This window comes from Panthera onca, chromosome A1 (assembly GCF_046562875.1).
Source record: "Panthera onca isolate mPanOnc1 chromosome A1, mPanOnc1 haplotype 2, whole genome shotgun sequence".
Taxonomy (NCBI): domain Eukaryota; kingdom Metazoa; phylum Chordata; class Mammalia; order Carnivora; family Felidae; genus Panthera; species Panthera onca.
The window spans coordinates 99336897-99356110 of NC_138339.1; the positions used below are offsets into that span (position 1 = coordinate 99336897).

The 19214-nt window shown below is 40.5% G+C and overlaps 1 long non-coding RNA gene and 1 pseudogene across 2 annotated transcripts in view; both read right to left on the reverse strand.

Annotated features, from left to right (window-relative positions):
* The window catches only part of LOC132682410 (uncharacterized), a 42069-nt gene that overhangs the window by 20765 nt on the left and 2090 nt on the right, over window positions 1-19214 (reverse strand). The window contains exons 1-2 of one of the 2 annotated variants that reach the window (XR_013556396.1): window positions 7050-7207; window positions 2326-2391 (exon numbers count right to left, since the gene is read on the reverse strand). This is a non-coding gene — a long non-coding RNA (uncharacterized LOC132682410). Of the gene's footprint in view, window positions 1-2325; window positions 2392-7049; window positions 7208-19214 lie in introns of those variants that run through there. The other variant, XR_013556397.1, reaches the window with a different exon arrangement.
* LOC132682407 (phosphoserine phosphatase pseudogene) lies at window positions 15381-16860 on the reverse strand (annotated as a pseudogene).

A 19214-nucleotide genomic window follows, 5' to 3' on the forward strand; every position in this document is an offset into this window, starting at 1 on the left:
TGGATGTGTGAGACCCCATTACAGACACACCCCCAGGGCCAAATGGAGGTGGAGAGAAATGGATCCACACACAAAAATGATACTGGCCAATAAAAAGAGCTCTCTGCTACAACATACAGAATCCCTATTTATTTGTACTCACTGCTCCCACAGCTGAGCATCTTACAAAGACAGTATAAAGTTTTCATAAATAAGCAGTGCTTGACATAATATTTTCCAGAATCATCACTCTGTAATTTTAAAACCTGTCTGATTTGAGGAAGTGGAGTAAACTGACACTAGAAAATCAATCACCTCTCAGTCATCTCACTACAGCTGACTGTTCAAGACAGAAGAAATTCAAATTGGCAGTAGTTAGATAATTATAAAAGTAGGGGGCTGAGTTAGACAATTTGCTGGGTAACTTATTCAGGAAATCAAACAGAAAAGACAGGCAGTGTGGACCTACTTAATAGGAATTGAGTTTTTCTTCCAGAAACATTATAGATCAATGTCTCCAGATACTAGTATGGTTAAAGGAAACTCACAACTATCTTTTAGTTTTGTGAAAGGACTTCAATCTAAGATGGAACCACAGGAAGTGAAACAGAGACTCTCATGTATGTGTCTTTGGAAAAATGAAACTTGAAGAACTGAGAGACTGATTTCCCATAAATGCCTAATTTATACAAGACTGAAATGTATCTCATAAGCAATGAATATCCATCAAGAATCTCCCTGTCTTCAGGCTAGTGAGCTTACTGGCCAGACTCCTCCTTCCGTGCACACCTTGCCCCTGCAAATCCTCAAGGGACTCACCTGTAGCTTGCTACAAGTGTGTGCTTCTCAAATTGCTCAGTTTCTGGTCATTTGATATTCCCTTAGTTTACCTCTTTATTTAGGTTGCTAATTTGTTCTCAAAATGCAAGTCTACAAATCATGGGGGTCATTCTCATGTCAACGTCTCCAGCTACAGTGGACACTACTGATGCCACACCTGTAGCCCCCCAGCCCCCTCCATGGTCACTTTAGGGCAAGCAGCCTGTTAAATTAATTAAACAAGGGGGCCATGAGATTGAGGTGGCTTCAATGCTGTGGTGGCCTTCCTAAGCAAACCTAAATCTAAGTTTGTAAATGCCTGAAGGTGACAAAATGGAAACCTAAGGACAACCAATCACAAACAGCCAACTGGGCTTGAAGTTATAGCCCATAAACAGTTTCCTTACCTTGCTCCCGCCTTTTCTCTATAAAAATCTCTCCCCGTCTCCTGACTACTTGTGGATTGGCACTGCCCAATTCCTATTGATTTATGCTCAAATGAACTCTTAAACTGTCCAGTGTGTGTCAGTTTATCTTTTACCATGCCTCACGTCCATCTCAACCGAACCTGTATCTCTTCACCTGAGGGCCCTCTTTGGTGTCAGACACATCCCTGCCCATGCCTGCTGCGCTGGGCATGGACACATGCAGGACGACGACACGTGAACACCCTTTGTGGAATGGCTGGATGCGGAGGTGGGCTCAGTGACTGCGCAGCGCGCCCTCTGCTGTCTGCCCAGTGCACAGTCCGTGAAACTCCAGTTGCCCACAGGGGTACCTGGCTGCATCATATACTCTTTGTGCTGCCTTCACTGCCGTCTCTCAAACCCCTACCACCCGTGTTTCCTTCACCCGTCAAATGAACTACTCTTACTTGAATCTGTGTCCCAATACCTGCTTCTAAGGAAAGACACAAACAGAAAAAAATTTAAAAAGCTATGTCTGGGTGGGCCATCCATGCTTTTCTTACACTTTAAAAGTACACAGGACTTGGATGGCACTTGGGTTAAGCGTCCAACTTGGGCTCAGGGCGTATCTCATGGTTCGTGACTTGGAGCCCCTAATCAGGCTCTGTGCTGACAGCTCAGAGCCTGGAGCCTGCTTCAGATTCTGCGTCTCCCTCTCTCTGTCCCTCCCCCACTTGTTCTCTATCTCTCTGTCTCTTAAACATTTAAAAACATTTTTTTTAAATAAATAAAGTACACAGGACTTTCCGCACTCCCAGCAGCTCTACTGAGATATAATTGACAAAGAAGAATTGTATATATTTGATGTGTACAACGTGATGATTTAATATATGTATACATTGTGAAATGATTACCACAATCAAAATGGTTATATATCCATCACCTCACATAGTTACCATGTGTGTGTGGGGGGGGGGGGGGGGGGCAGATCGACTCTTGTAGCAAATTTCAAATATATAAAACAGTAGTATTAACTATAGTCACCATGCTGTGCATTAGATCCCCAGAACATATTAGATCCCCAGAAGCTTGTAACTGAAAGCTTGTAAAGTGCACAAACCTTAGTCCAGTCATGTGTCACGTCTCCAGCACTCACTCTTTGGCTAACTTCACTAAACAGGAAGGCCTGTGGCGTGAAAATGAGAGAAAAAGGCCTATGAACATATGCACTTGACACCTGCATGAAAGCACTGAGAGTCACCCTTGGGTCCCCTCTAAAACAACAATGTAAAAGAATATAAAATAAAGTTCATGCAAGAATAACCAAGGTGATCTGGTTCCCTCAATCTTCCTGAGTTTCAATGAATAGATTGGAAGCCAATGAATATGGGGGAGGGGAACAGGAAGAGAGAGGAGGCACATTTAACAGATGGCCCCATCATTTACTATATGGCCCTAGACTGCTGTGCTGCTTTAGTTTCTGATCCCCTCCTTTGGTCTAAGCACTTAAATAAACCTCAAGGGCAACACCCCATAGTGAACTAACATGCATAATTATCATCTGTAGAAGGGGTAGACTACATTATATTTGTCCTGCTTAAGATGGGAGGAAATCAAGCCATGCATTTTGAAAGAATATTATTTAATTGGTTAAAAGAAAAAAAGACAGCTCTTGAAGGTATAAGTTTTAGGTGTTCAGAAAAATTACTCTAAAAGATAATTCCCCACAAAGTCATATAAGCTATTTATATTGTGCTCCTAGATGCTTTCCCCTTCATTTCTTAATTAAATATTTTAAAGCTAAGTCATAAAGCACTTGAGTTTCACATCTAATAAGTATTCATTCAAGTGATGTGTGGCAAGCACTATACAAATGAGCAATTTAAAAACAGAAGGTATTTTACTCACAGTTGGTCATAGATATTCAGTATAAATACAAATATACAAACAAAAGCCTACAAGTATTGTACTCCTGTCACAAATAATCACAGACTTTAAAATAGCGATTTTCTTTAATAGTCCAAGCAGCTCATAAAAATTCATTGTCAGGGAGGAACCAATATGAGTCAAGAGAACAATGTGTTCTTTGTGTTTTACCTCAGTTATCTTTACATAATTTCTAATTTTGTGATGAGACATTCTGGAATATTGATTGCTTTCTTAAAAATCTACTGATTGCCTTCAGTACATGCCAAAGATTCAGTCAGGTGTTTAAGAAGTATGCAGGAAAGAGAAGTTGCAGTGAATTCACTATAAATCTTAACTTGCAAATAAAATTATTTACTATGGAATGAGTAACCTTTACTTTTGGGGAACCTGACAGATACCAAAGCAGTAACACTCACAAGCCACTTCACACTTATGAAAGAGGACATTGAATGGGGCGCCTGGGTGGCTCAGTTGGTTAAGTGACCGACTTCAGCTCACGTCATGATATTGCAGTTTGTGGGTTCGAGCCCCACATCAGACTCTGTGCTGACATCTCAGAGCCTGGGGCCTGCTTCAGATTCTGTGTCCCCTTCTCTCTCTCTGCCTCTCCCCTGCTTGCACTCTCTCTCTCAAAAATAAACATTTAAAACTTTTTTAAAAAACAAGAAAGAAAGAGGATATTTGATCCAGAGTCAATATCTGTAAGTCCATGGATTCCGAGTGACTGTACCTTCTCTGAGCCCACCTTCAGATGCAGGGGTACACTGGCTAGACTGCCACAGCTGAAAAGGATCTGCCTCATGATGACAGGTCAAATTATACCAATGGCCTCCCAAAAATGTACGGTTTCTCTCTAGGGAATCTCTGATGGTCTTTCCATCAGAAGATCATCAATTTATGGATTAGTTGCCTAAGAATGTATAGGCACATAGGGTACATATATGTCCCTCAAAAACAGAGATTGGGAAGAATAGAGAGCAAGTTTACTTAATTATAAAGTTGGAGACTTGTGGCCTCTGAATTTCCACATTACTTTCATTGCTATGGCCCTATTATGCATTTTTTATGCCTTTCTTCCCATGGTGGTGGATGATTCCATCTGGTTTGTATGTATTCTGGTTCCAATGACCATTGCTTAGGATTAAGGGACTATTGCTATGATGGCTTCAACACAGGTAAAGAGTCAAAGGGTTAATTTTGCCTCAACCATCCAGAAAAGGACCAAATGTTTACCTCTTTGAAAGGTAGTTGCTGTAACTTCCCTTGGCCTTATGAATACACAGACAAAAGCCCTAAAAAAAGTCAGCAAATTAAATCCAACAATATGTAAAAACAGTTAATGTACAGCAGCAAATACAGTCTTCGGTATTTACCAAAGAGAATGAAAATATATGCCCATAAAAATGCATATAGGAATGTCAATAACAGCCCAAACTGGAAACAGCCCAAATGTCTACCCACGGTTGAATAAACACATCATTCGACATTTATATGATGGAACAGCACTTAGCAATAAAAAGGAACAAGTTATACTGATAATCACAATAATATGGATGAATTTCACAAACATTACACTGGGTAAGAGTGGCCAGGGGGAAGGTGCATATTCTATGATTCCACTTACTTGACCTTCAAGAATAAGTCAAAATTCATCTCCAATGATTTAAAAAAAATCAGACCTGTGTTTCATTGAGGTGAGGTGAGGGCTGGGGGAATGTTTAGTCCATTAGGGCTACTATAACAAAAACACAATAGACTGGTGACTTCAACAGTAAACATTTATTTTTCACACATCTGGAGGCTGGAAGTCCAAGATCAAGGTGCCGGCAGATTCAGTATCTGGTAAGAGCCTGGTTCCTGGTTCATAAATTTGAGGATAAGTTGTAAAAATGTTATCATGTTATAACCTGCTGCTCCACTCTTGTCAATAATTATTTCTTATTCTCTCAAGGGTTCCCAAGAATAAAGAGAGATTCTGTAACTAGAAGGGAAACAGGGTTCTAACCAGACAAAAACAACAGTTTTCTGTTCAGCTTTTCTAAAGACTTTGCTAAATGACTCTTTGATATCAAACTTGTTTTCTGGTATGAAATTCAAATTCCTAGTTCTGAACATTAAAATTACTCTCCCTTATTTATAGAAAGCATGCCACTTATAGATATAAATATTAAAATGATTTTATTTTTATTCATTTGCAGTTGCTTTAACTCATTTATTGGCTCTTTAATCAGGTCCAGATTACAAGTATTATATTGTATTCTTTCTTCCTTTCTTGTTTTCATTTAAAAAAAAAATCCCTAGATTCATAACACGATACAATCTGTACAAGTTATCCCAAAATGTATGTCTAAAAAACAAGGAGTATGTCCTCCCATTCCTTGTTTCTATCAGAGTTTAAGTGGCAAACAACAAAATCTACCTTGGCTGGCTTAAGTGGAAAAAGAATTAATTAAAGGCTAATAAGTAGTTCACAGAAGCTGAGAGGGCTTGAGACCAGGCTTGGATGTTGAGCAGCAGGAACAATGTCCAATGCTCTGCAGGAGCCACTATAGCTCAAACACCCCTGCTGTCACTGGTTGGCCCCTCCACCGGTCGCTTGCATGGACGCCGCCCAGCTCATGCTGCATGATGCTCAGGAGTGGATGCCAGAAACTCTGGCAGCAACGCCCCTAAAGAGCCCAACACGTTTGTCGCTGTGCTTGCCAAATAACAAAATCTGCACGCCTCCTTTCTCCCCTTGCTCACTTCCCAATCAAAGTCACATGCAAGTGCATCTGATTGATGGAATCCAGGCCTCACACCTGTACCCTTGCTGCAAGGGAATCTGGGAAAGCCAGTTTTCAGCTTCAACCTGGAGAAGGGGGGGGACTCATAAGACAGGATGTTTTGCAAACACTGGAAGAGTGTTCAAAGGGTGCTGGGCAATCAGAAGTGCCCACAATGACAAATGTCCACGAAAAGCCCTAAAGGATAGATTTCTCTCTATTAGTAAGTGCTTTCCCTATCTTACAGTTCCAATAAGTACTCAGCAACTGAAATGTGGACGTGATGATACAAGTACCACACAGTGTGCTACTTCATAGAGGAGTATGGTACTGATACCAGAATAATGCAAGTGTCCCTTGTTTCACCATATGTCAAATTCAGTGGGACTTCACTGAAATCCCAACTTTGAGGCAATAATGATATTTATATGCATGGAAATGAAATTGCACAAATCATTCACTTGCTCCCAAATTCAACCATTTTGTAACTCCCAAAATACTGTACATTGAGAATCAGATTAACCTCTTAATTGATAGGTAAGATGTTCTGACCATTTGAATTCCAAATAATAATTGTGACTTTTGTAGCTAGTCTCATCTTTACAAAAGAGTACAACAACATGAACTTTAACATGATCACTACTAGGGGTGCCTGGCTGGCTCAGTCTGTTAAGTGTCTGACTCTTGGTCTCAGCTCAGGTCATGATCTCACAGTTTGTGAGTTTGAGCCCCGAATCATGCTCTTCACTGACAGTGGGGAGCCTGCTGGGGGTGGGGGGTGGAATCTCTCTCTCTCTCTTTCTCTCTGTCCCTCCCTCCCACTCACTCTCTTTGTCTTTCTCTCTCTCTCTCTCAAAATAAATAAATAAACTTAAAAAAATTTTTTAATATGATCACTTCTAGTCCTTTATATAAATGCAAAGATCAACTCTTGTCTGCCCAGATACGTATGTATTTCTGTGTTTGTGTTGACAGCAGAAATAATAAAACTATTTTTTACTTTTCCCTGTTAGCAGGAGTAATATAAATCATTCCAGTCTTGGGATGCCTGATTAAGCTACAGAAAATTAAGTTCATTTATCCTTTTTGTGCTAAACTATTTTCCAAATGTTTTCTTTGCAGAATCACTGCGTTGTTTTTCCTCGCTAACCTGCCTTGATGGCCATGCAGACGTGTGTCACACTGCCCCCTGGTGTGGCTGAAACAAACTTCCTTCCATTCTGTAGAAGCTACCAGAGCCGGGAATGCACGCAGACCCTGTATTGCTGAGTCATGCCGCAGGCTGAGCTTTGTTCTGGAGGGATTTTGTAGGCCTTCGAAAGTGAGCAAAGAGGTTTGGATCATCAGCAGACACAAATTATTGTATAAAGGACTGGGAAAACCAGAAATACTTAACATTTTTAATTCAGCAAATGTTTATTTAGGGCCCGCTGCATATAGGTCTGTGCTTGGTCCCACAGGTGACACTGAAAGGAAAAAGGCACAATCCCTGTCCCAGAGGACCTAGCCATATGCAGCATACACATAGCACAATACAATGTGAGTTAAGCATATACAGTGTATGAGGTGAGAAGAGATCACAAGAAATAATATTAAAACAAAAAACAAAACCAGGCTTCTTAGGAGGAAGACTATTTGAGATAGGCCTTGAATAAGATTTGGGATTTTATGGGCAGCAGTGGGGAACTGAGGAGGAAGGGGAAAAATACATGCCAAAAAGAATAAAATAATAAATTAAAGACTCTAATTTCAAAGAGTCTTACTTTATTTTTATCTTATTATTTTTCATCAGCAAATTTACAAGAGAAAGTTTACAGTTTCCACAGTCACCTATGAGTAGAATTTTATTATTAGAAGGGTAAAAGATACTTAATTAGCAATACAATTAAATTTATTTTCCTTGAAAAATAATTTCTAAAGATAGTGTCAGAGAGCAATGGTTCCATTAAGTTTCTTCAAATCCCTTTTGTCTCAAAAACAACAACAACAACAACAACAACAACAACAACAATAAAACACTCCCATATAGATTTTCTATAATTTTATTAAGGTAGGATTATTTATAATTTAAAATAATTTAGACTACATATTTATATTATCATGTTCATATTATATTAATATATATTATATATTCACTGGCCATAAGTGAATTAACATCTGTTCACTTTTAAAGCTCTTTTTAAAGAAATGTGAATAATCTATGTGACTTGATTCTTAGAATTCAGCAAATCAACTACATCCTCTCATTGATTCTCATGGTAAACTTAGTGCTCTTATGCTATGCATGTGACTGTCAACATCTTCAATTGTAATTTCAATTATTTGAATTGTAGGCAATTGAGGGTTATCATGGTATTTTGTGAGCTTATTTTAAATTTAGATTTTACAAAAGAGCATGTTTTGGCATATGTTTTTCTTAGAATTCTGGGTGTTTACATACATTTGCTAAGTGTACAATGTAATAGAAAATAAACCAATGCCTTTTAAATTTTTATTAAAATGGTTTCAAATATATGCCCACTCATCTTGGGAATATAATGATCCATGTAAGTTGAATGATAACCAACACAACATTCTTTTTAAATATAAAATTGTATCAACCCATAACTTTAAAAAGGACCTTTCATTTTTTCATATTAACAGAATCGATATATATTTTACAAGGTATACGACAGAGCTTGCTTCACATAGTATCAGGATTATGTATCTTCTATATCTTAGTGGGTAAAGATGACACTCAAAATCTCCCTTTTTAAAGTCATTCCCTTCTGGTGTTTCTAGAATATAAATAACTTTTAGTTGACCCAGTTTTATATATTTGCCTTTTTCTTATTAATAAAAACTCTAAAATTCTAAAAGATAACTCTAACACTATGGAGGTAAATATATAATACAGTATTGTATTTATAATAATGGTTAATATTATATCAAAATTTCCCATATATTACCCAGGTAGAATTTATTGTAAATGTATTTCTGGTCTCCTGATTTAATTATGTAGATTTCCATAATAACTAATAGCAAAATATACGTGAAAAGGCCTAGGATGTTGCTTGATCATCAAGTACTTTTGTACTCAAGTACTCAAGTACTTTTGGAGTTGAGCTCCTCAAAATGTAAGGATATGCCCTTTCTCCCAGACTGCAAATCACTTCTGTTATTAATATGGCATTTTACTATTTTGTAGGAAGAAGCTCAGCTCAAATTTAAATTGTTTACCCAAAAGTCACCCATCTATGACTAGACGGGCTGTGAGGTACACTATCAACAGTGTAACAGTGATGTGTACTTTAGGCAGTGTAGATGTGTACTCTATCTACATCTTATGACTCATTGAATCCTCACAGGAACTTCTGGAGGGAAGTAATATTATTGTCCCATTTTGCAGTTAAGACAATTGATACACACAGAGGCTAAGTAACTTGCCCAACCTTCCATAGCTCATGAGGGGCAGAGGTGAGGTTAAAACTCAGGAAACCTGTCTTTGGGCGTCTGTGAACTTAACCACTACTCTATAATAATGAGACTCTGTTTCTAAAAAGGTCTTTTTTTTTTAAGTTTTTTTTTTTTTTTTTTTTTTTTTTGAGAGAGAGAGTGTGTACAAGTGGGGGAAAGGGGGCAGATGCAGGGGTCAGAAAGAAAGGGAGAGAATCCCAAGAATGCTGTCAGCATAGAGCCAGACATGGGGCTTGAATTCATGAGCCATGACATCATGACCTAAGCTGAAACCAAGAGTTGGACACTTGACTGACTGAGCCATCCAGGTGCCCCACTAGAAAGGTCTTTAAAGGAGTATTAAGGGTGGCACAAAAACAGACACTCAGAGCAATGGAACAGAATAGAGAACCCAGAAATGGACCCACAAACATATGGCCAACTAATCTTTGACAAAGCAGGAAAGAGTATCCAATGGAATAAAGACAGTCTCTTCAGCAAGTGGTGCTGGGAAAACTGGACAGCGACATGCAGAAGAATGAACCTGGACCACTTTCTTACACCATACACAAAAATAAACTCAAAATGGATGAAAGACCTAAATGTAAGACAGGAAGCCATCAAAATCCTCAAGCAGAAAGCAGGCAAAAACCTCTTTGACCTTGGCCCCAGCAACTTCTTACTCAATACGTCTCCAGATGCAAGGGAAACAAAAGCAAAAATGAACTATTGGGACCTCATCGAAATAAAAAGCTTCTGCACAGCAAAGGAAGCAATCAGCAAAACTAAAAGGCAACCGACAGAATGGGAGAAGATATTTGCAAACGACATATCAGATGAAGGGTTAGTATCCAAAATCTATAAAGAATTTCTCAAACTCAACAACCGAAAAACAAATAATCCAGTGAATAAATGGGCAAAAGACATGAATAGACGCTTCTCCAAAGAAGACATCCAGATGGCCAACCGACACATGAAAAAATGCTCAATATCACTCATCATCAGGGGAATACAAATCAAAACCACAATGAGGTATCACCTCACACCTGTCAGAATGGCTAACATTAACAACTCAGGCAACAACAGATGTTGGCAAGGATGCAGAGAAAGAGGATCCCTTTTGCGTTGTTGGTGGGAATGCAAGCTGGTGCAGTCACTCTAGAAAACAGTACACAGGTTCCTGAAAAAATTAAAAATAGAACTACCCTATGACCCAGCAACTGCACTATTAGGTATTTATCCAAGGGACACAGGTATGCTGTTTCGAAGGGGCACGTGCACCCCCATGTTTATAGCAGCACTATCAACAACAGCCAAAGTATGGAAGGAGCCCAAATGTCCATCAGCGGATGAATGGATAAAGAATATGTGGTATATCGATGGAGTATTACTCGGCAAGCAAAAAGAATGAGATGTCATTTGCAACTACGTGGATGGAACTGGAGGGTATTATGCTAAGCTAAATTAGTCAGAGAAAGACAAATATCATATGACTTCACTCATATGAGGACTTTAAGACACAGAACAGATGAACACAAGGGAAAGGAAACAAAAATAATAAAAAAACAGGGAGGGGGACAAAACATAAGAGACTCTTTTTTTTTTCAATATATGAAGTTTATTGTCAAATTGGTTTCCATACAACACCCAGTGCTCATCCCAAAAGGTGCCCTCCTCAATACCCATCACCCACCCTCCCCTCCCTCCCACCCCCCATCAACCCTCAGTTTGTTCTCAGTTTTTAACAGTCTCTTATGCTTTGGCTCCATAAGAGACTCTTAAATATAGAAAACAAACAGAGGGTTACTGGAGGGGTTGTGAGAGGGGGGATGAGCTAAATGGGTAAGGGGCACTAAGGAATCTACTGAAATCATTGTTGCACCATATGCTAACTAATTTGGATGTAAATTTAAAAAAATAAATAAATAAAGGAGTATTAAGGGAGTCCAGGTACAGAAAGACTTGCCAACAACAAAGGGCCAATGTGAAAAGAGAAAAGGGATTTTGAGTGTTGCTTCTACTGCACTCTGTGTGTGACCTGAAACAAGGTTCCAGGACAAGGAACCCTAAATGAGAACAAATTTAAAAAGATGTGAATTAATTAAGGTAACATTAAGATGCTGTACAAATAAACCTCAAACTTTTAGTAACTAAGAATAGTAGATGTATTTTTTTAGTTGCGGTAGATTATACTTAAGAGTTGAATTATTTTTAAGTGAGCAGAAAATGTTATTTTTTTGCTTATAGAACAAACAGTCCACGTTGTCCTGGTTCCTTCCATCCTATATGTGGATGTTCCCTGAGGTCTTAGAGCCAGCTGAAAGGAAAAGAAAGGAAAAAGGAGGTACATCTACTTCCTTTTTTTTTTTTTAAGTTCATTTATTATTGAGAGACAGAGAGACACAGAGTGTGAGCAGGGGAGGGGTAGAGAGAGGGAGACACAGAATCTGAAGAAGGCTCCAGGATCTGAGCTGTCAGCACAGAGCCCGATGCAGGGCTCAAACTCACAAACTGCGAAATCATGACCTGAGCTGAAGTCGGTCGCCCAACCAACCGAGCCACCCAGGCGCCCCTAGGTACTTCTACTTCTTAAACTCCTTGGTCTGGAAATGATACATATCAACTCTGTGAAATTGTGAATGTGAAATTGTAGTGAACTATCCCATAAATCCACTGAATGCAAAGGGTGCAGGTGGGGTGAGGGAGGGTGGGCTCAGAAATTTTTTTAACTGCTTGGGCAGATACTTCTTGGTACTAATACTACATTTTAGAATTCTGGTAAACAGCTGGCCATCTTTGCCAAAGGCTCTATCACTAGATTGTCTCTAGTCACTGGTAACACCAGGAGCACTACTTTGGAACCCAAGAAAAAACACATACAATAAAGGCAAAAGGATCCTTCCCACACTAGAAAAGAACCTACTGGTGCCATGAAGTCTTGATCAGATTAGGACCACTATCAGGGTCTGTATCAACAGGACAGAACATTAGCAACCTTGCCAACAACAGGTGCCTGTGTCAGTAGAAACATTAAGCATACTTGACAGAGCAGGATGGCCAGCTATAGTGCCTCTGGCAGATGACTGAGAGAGCAGAGCCACCTTTGGTGGCTGTGGGAGATGAAGGCACCTTAGGCAGGCACCAACGAAGTCTCTGGGGGTATGAGGTCCCAGCGGCAGGTGACTTGGGGAAGGAAGACATTCCTGGGTGATAGAGGAAGAAAATGGCAAGCACATCATGGTACCTGAGAAGATCCTCTTTGCGATTGTGTGTGAGCTGGCCCCTCACAATGATTTCTAAAACCAACCAAGAGGAAGTCTTTGTTGTAAGACAGGTTGTTGGTAGGGACCAAACAAAAGAAATGTTATAGAGACTTTGGCTTTATTCCAAGGCTACTGTGGGCTTGAAACTGCAATTCTGAAAAATCATCACAATTTCCTGTGTATTATCAAACCAGATTTTATTATGAATGTAGCCCTGGTCCCATGGCTTAATTATCTAGAATTTTGTAACAACTAATAGCAAACTATGTTTCCCTAGGAGAAAGGTCAACATCCGAGTGAGTACCTGGGAAGAATCCAAACTCACAGATCAGGTGGCCAAAGCTTTGGGAATGGATCCCAGGAAGCCACTTTGAGTTTTGAGGTGGGGAACAGAATTCTGCTAAAAGCTATTGGATGCGACACAAATTGGCTTTCAGGATCAGACACCCACGGCAAAGACGATGAATGAGGACCTGGTGCTACTCAGGGGAGGAGGGGAAAAGCTGAGCTTCAGGGAGTGGATCTGCGGGGGGGGTGGGGGGTCGGGGTGGGGAATTATGTTGCAGGCAACTGAAAAGAACAGAGGGAAATTGGGTGAAGAGAGAAGGAGACTGCCAAGCCCCAGAACCCCAGAGGTCCCCAAGGTGGACAGCTGTCAGAACGAGTTTTCATAGTCTTTAGTCTTGAAAAGTATCTTTGGGGCTTAGGAAGAAAATGGACTTCAATCTCCAGAGCACCAGATAGGAGCTTGGAGTGTCCTGGGAAGAGCCCTAGAGATGTCTGATTGTGACAGGGTAGAGAAGGCTAAAGCTTAGAGCCAGAGTCACTGCTCACAATCAGGAGGAGGACCCGGATTGACACAGGGTGAAGTGTGGCCCCAGGACCAGAGCATCAATATCACCTGGGAACTTGCTTGCAACATAAATTCTGGGGCCCCACCCCAAGTGTCCTTAATCAGAAACCTTAAGGGTGGAGCCCAGAAACCTGTGTTTCAGTAAACCATTCAGGTTGATTTTGATGCAGGCTAGGGGGGCCCAGAAGACTCGAAGGATTGGATGAGGCAGTATATAATGGGGATTAATATTTGACTGAAGTTAGACCCCAAGTAGTAAGCAACACGATGGAGGCTATGATCTGCGCATCCCAATCTCCTTTTATCTATCTTCCAACAGATTTGGAAATGGGAGCTCCATTAAGACACAGACATAAAGTGAGACCAACGTTTCAACTCACAGGGGAAACTTGTGTGAGATCGGCAGGCACAGATGCTCACAAGGGGCTGATATCTTAGAATAATAAACAGAGATGTGTTTCACACTAACCTTGCGTATCTACTCATCTCCTGCCATCACCCCATCACTTCCCCGGGCATTCAGTACACCTCTGTGCGCACAGCATTACTCTCCTCCCATAAGCATGTTACCCTTTGTCTTTTTCATCAGCAATCAAGATATAAACACACAATAAATTTTTTCTATTCACTGTTATTTCTCCTCTTTACCAAATCCACTAATGTTGCAACAGTATTATTTTCTACTTTATTTTTATTGCTTTTATTTCAACCCCAGTATAGAATCACAACTGAGCTGACCTTGGGGTTAGAACATTTTCATTTTTCTGTAGAAAAATGCATTTCCACAATACATTTACAAGTGAACTTTGGAACGTGTTCATAGATGGGAGGCGGATTGATCGGCATGACTCCTCATACACAAACTGGAACAGAAAAAAAATCTAAACAAATAGTGCTACCAAAGAGAAGAAACAAGTTCTACCACAACATTCCACATCTGCCTTCAAATGATGGATTTAGCTTCTCTGGCCTTCCCTCCACTAAAAAAAGAGGGAAGAAAAAAAGAAAGGAAAGAAGGAATGGTGGGAGGGGAGAGCAATAATTTAGAAATGCGTAAGTTCTTTTTCTCTCTGATACATGGATAAACTTTTATTTTACCTACCAAAGGGAAAAATAATATTCACTAAAAGCTTTCTAACCTATATTTCCAATTGTGAAGGTGTTTAATTTACTATCTATCTTTAAAAGGCTTCAAATAAAATATAGCTAGGAAAGTACATAAAGAATTCACATTATAAAATTCTCCACGTAATTAATGTTCATAATAATGTTAGGACTATAGCTAAAAAAAGTAATTTTCCGTAGTTTAGTTGGAAGTACAGATAATCAGCACCAAATGTATACATTAGGTTGTAATAGGCAATTGTAAGCAAACAGTATCAAACTGTATAACTTTTTTTTTTTTAAGTTTACTTATTTTGAGAGAGAGCATGAGCAGGGGCAGGGTGGAACAAGAGGGAGAGAGAGAATCCAAAGCAGGCTCTGCGTTGACAGTGCAGAGCCCAATGCGGGGCTCAATCTCACAGACCGTGAGATCATGACCTCAGCTGAAATCGAGTCAGACACCTAACCAACTAAGCACCCAGGTGCCCCTAAACTGTATAACTTTTAAAAAATATTTTTTTAATGTTTATTTATTTTTGAGAGAGAGAGAGAGTGTGTGTGTGTGAGTGTGCGTGGGGGAAGAGCAGAGAGAAAGGGAGACACAGAATCCGAAGCAGGCTCCAGGCTCTGAGCTGTCAGCACAGAGCCGGATGCAGGGCTCAAACTCAGGAAATGCGAGATCATGACCTGAGCCAAAGTTGGATGCTTAACCAACTGAGCCACCCAGGGGCCCCTAAACTGTATAGCTAACTGTAAAGTAACTGTAAACTAATTAAAATAACTGTAAATTAACCAGAAGTTGTTACAAACTGTATAAAAATTGATATTATTTTCCCAGTTCTCCCAAAAGCTCTACAAAATCAGTGATGTACTATTCCGTGTTGTCTTTTATTTGTTGTCTGATCACATTTCCTCTAAATCCAATGAAAAACATTAGCAGGACAATAGGCTTCCATGTCTGTGGCTCCATCTCTAATCATGACTATTTTCTTAAAACGAAATTTTTCCTTTAAAAGTTTAGTAACTTTTCCTTTCCCGCCCCCCCCACCCCAGACTGGGCTGTTGGTTGCATCTCATCAAAACCTGCACATTCACCATTAAACTAGAATTTCAGCCTATTAGCAAATACAATGGTTAATGGGATATTGAGCCTCGAAGCAACATGGTCTACAATGCTCCTAAAGCTACCATATATTAAGAAAAGCTGAACATTTCACTCTTGCGGGTGACTTACTAGCTCCTTTATGCCAGGGGCCAGGTGTGGGGGGTGCTCTACCATGAGCCTTTGCACCTGTTCCCTGGAGGGCTGGATCAGAGCTAAGCACTCTGTGAGGTCAGCCTTGAAAGGCAATGCCCCACCCACAGCTCCCCAGATCATTTCTGACACAGCATCCTCACCTCCACAGAATCTGGCTAGCTCATCAATTGCTTCTTCTCTGATGACTGTGCCATCAACATCAAAGCATAACGCATCAGCTGAACAGAAAAGCTTCCTCAACTCTGAATGGGAGACCCTCCTTGGAAGAATTTTCCTCATTTCTCCAGATTCCTAGGAAATGACACTCTTCTCTTCCTGCTTCTTTCCTGAATAAAAATGCAGCATGAAGTTCTGACTACTAACTTCTTTATGAGAGATTTCATGAGTTTTGCAAGATCAAGAGCCCGCTCTCTGCTGCTCCTTCCTGGGCCGCCATCCCCATCTCCTGGGCGTCTGCAATTGTATCCTCCTGACTGTAGGTGGGGGAGTGGGGGGGTGCTGGCTCTGGTGGAGTTTGGAGGGGCGTGACCTATACAGACCCACAGAGCTTTTACCGAACAATCATATGAAACCTGCTGATAAATGTGGTGGCTTCTGGTAGTTTTTGCATGTGCTTTCTTAAACTTGAATTGCATAGGTTTTTATCCCTGGGCGGAATTATCCTAATGTGCAAACCCATATCAGGCACTCTGAAGACCCAAAAATACAGCATCTGTATAGTACTCAAAACATCAGTGGGACTCAGTAACGTTGTTCTCTGAAAAACTAATTAATCTTGCCTCTCGCAGCTAGACCTAGATAGTTTTATCCAGAGAAAGAAATGCTAAGGGTAAGGAAATTTTTACATGGCTAGAGGATGCTAATGGAGAGGGTCCATGATGAGTCTTTATAATTAGGAAGAACAGAAGGCTGATGAAGTGAGGAAATGAACTCCTTCTGCCAATAAAAGGACAAATCTAACTGTGGAATCTGGGGAATCAAAATATCCTGAACAAGCTCTTACTCCACAGCAAAAACTTGTCTCTGCACAGTAATGGCATGGTGCCATACCTGTAGACTACAGTGCCCAGGATGCTCCTCACCACTGTGCGTCCTCGCTTAGTGACAGTCTTTCTCCCTCTGTTATGCCTCAGTTAAATGTGTTCTAAGAGTCCATGTTTTTGGCTCTCAGTGTGTGGAGAAACTCTACATAGACTTTGTGGTCCAGCTACAGAAGTTCTATTTGAGGACATGCACGCTGAGCCACTTGCCCAAAATCTGCCATGTTCTGTGCACACCTTCCTGCAGAAATTCACATTCCACCATCAAGTCATTTTTCTGATTTAGAAAAACCAGAACATTGTTTCCGGAAGGCTGGTGTTCATACCTCACAGGGAGAGGAGCACTCTGGAGGCTCGTGCCTCTCTCACTGCGGAGATTCAATTATTATGTCAGCCCCTTGTGACCAGGAGAAACAAAATCCAGCCTTAGGGGCTATGGCAAAGGCAGGTACACTTGAAATGAGAAGGAGATGGGATGAAAAGGATGGGAAGACAATCTGTGAGCCTGGCAGTCTGGTGGAAAAACAGCCATGGGATGAGCCATAATGAAGCAAGTCCTTTGGGGGATCATGGCAGCCTCTTCACGGATAGAGGCCCTGGCAAGGGCTCTGACTCTGAAATCTCCCCATCTGCACCCCTATTCCTTTCCTTTCCTCTGGACTTGCCTTTCTTTCTCTCGTTCGCTCGCTCACTCTTGCTCTCTCCAGATTTGCAACTCAAGAAAAGTAAATCTATCTCTCTCTAGATGTAATTTATTCCTCCATAATATCAAAGTGATGGACTAACTTCTGGTTTCTCTTCTATGACAAAGTCATCACTGCTAAAGATTCCCAGGTTGAGGAATCTTCCCTGAAAGTCCCAGCTAAACAAGTAATAGGGTGAGGAGACAGAAGGCTCTTCAGATGAGTCAGGGATGACCTGAAAAAGAAACAGGTTTCAGATCAGTCCCCTAACCCAGGACTAGCAAAAATAACATGGTTGTCAACTCTTGCCACCAATAATAGTAATTGTTCCCAACAGGTACCAAGAGCCTTGTTAGCTTCATGCCTACTTCTTGGAAAAGCTTAAGCACCAGATCTTATGAATCCAAACCCTATGTTCATTTTCTTTGCTTTTAAAAAATTTCAAAATACTTCCACACACATTGCCTTCCAAAAACATCATATACACATCTGTACACACCCTGAAGTGATATTAGAGTGATGGCTGCAACAGATTGACCCCAAATATACAATGACTTAAAGGGAAGGAACAATTTGTGGTTTTTGGTTTTGTTTTTTTGTTTTTTTGTTTTATATGTTACAGAACTGGCAAAGGAGTTCTATTCCACTTCATCATTCAACACAGTGGGGAAGAAGAAGGCTTGGAAAAAAACACACCTACAGTCTTAAATCCCAGTTCAGGGAGTGGTACATTTCACTTCCACACGTATTCTCTTGCCTCATTTAACTGCAAAGTAGACCGGGACGTGTAATCTAACTAGGCAGGCATCTCCCCAGTTTTAGGAGGGAATAGATTTTCATACGTAGATAGACAGGTTGATTTAGGTTCAGGTTCAGGTTCAGATTTAAATTTAAATTTGGTAGGTTCTATTATTTTCTCAACTTTAAAAAGATGAGGCTTAGGGGCTCCTGGGTGGTTCAGTCGGTTAAATGTCCTGCTTCAGCTCGGGTCATGATTCACAGTTTGTGGGTTCAAGCCCCCCATCAGGCTCTGTGAGGACAGCTCAGTATCTGGAGCCTGCTTTGGATTCTGTGTCTCCCTCTCTCTCTGTCCCTCCCTAACTAGCACTCTGTGTCTCTCTCTCTCTCTCTCAAAATTAAATACACAGTAAAAAAAAATTAAAAAACAATAAATAAATATTAATTTTTTTTTAAAAGATGAGGCTTAAGCTCAGAAAAGAGAACACAGCTTCCCTAAAAGTGGTACACCTAGTACAAGGAAAATATAATAAATCCAGCCTAGATCTTCTGGGTTTAGGAGGGCTTTGAATGCCATGTACCACCAAGGAAGGTGTTTGAGGAAGAAGTTAAGCAATGCAATGTTATTTTAAGAATAATTTATCAGCAATGCGAAGGGTGGAACTTCAGAAAGAAGAAATGAAGACACAGGACTATGGAAACAATACAAGCCAAATTCAACAACTGCCTAATCTAAAACAGCGGTGATTAAAGAAGATGAAAGATTATTAGAGCAGAGGTTCAGAATTTAGAGCCTGTGGAAAGGCCTCCATATTGTCAGACTCTACTTCCCTGGCATTTCACTGAGGCCTCTCCAGTTCTCCTCCTACTTCTCAGGCCCATCCTTCTCAGTCTTGGCTGCTCCTCCACCAACGCCCAATCCCTAAACATTCTCAACCCAT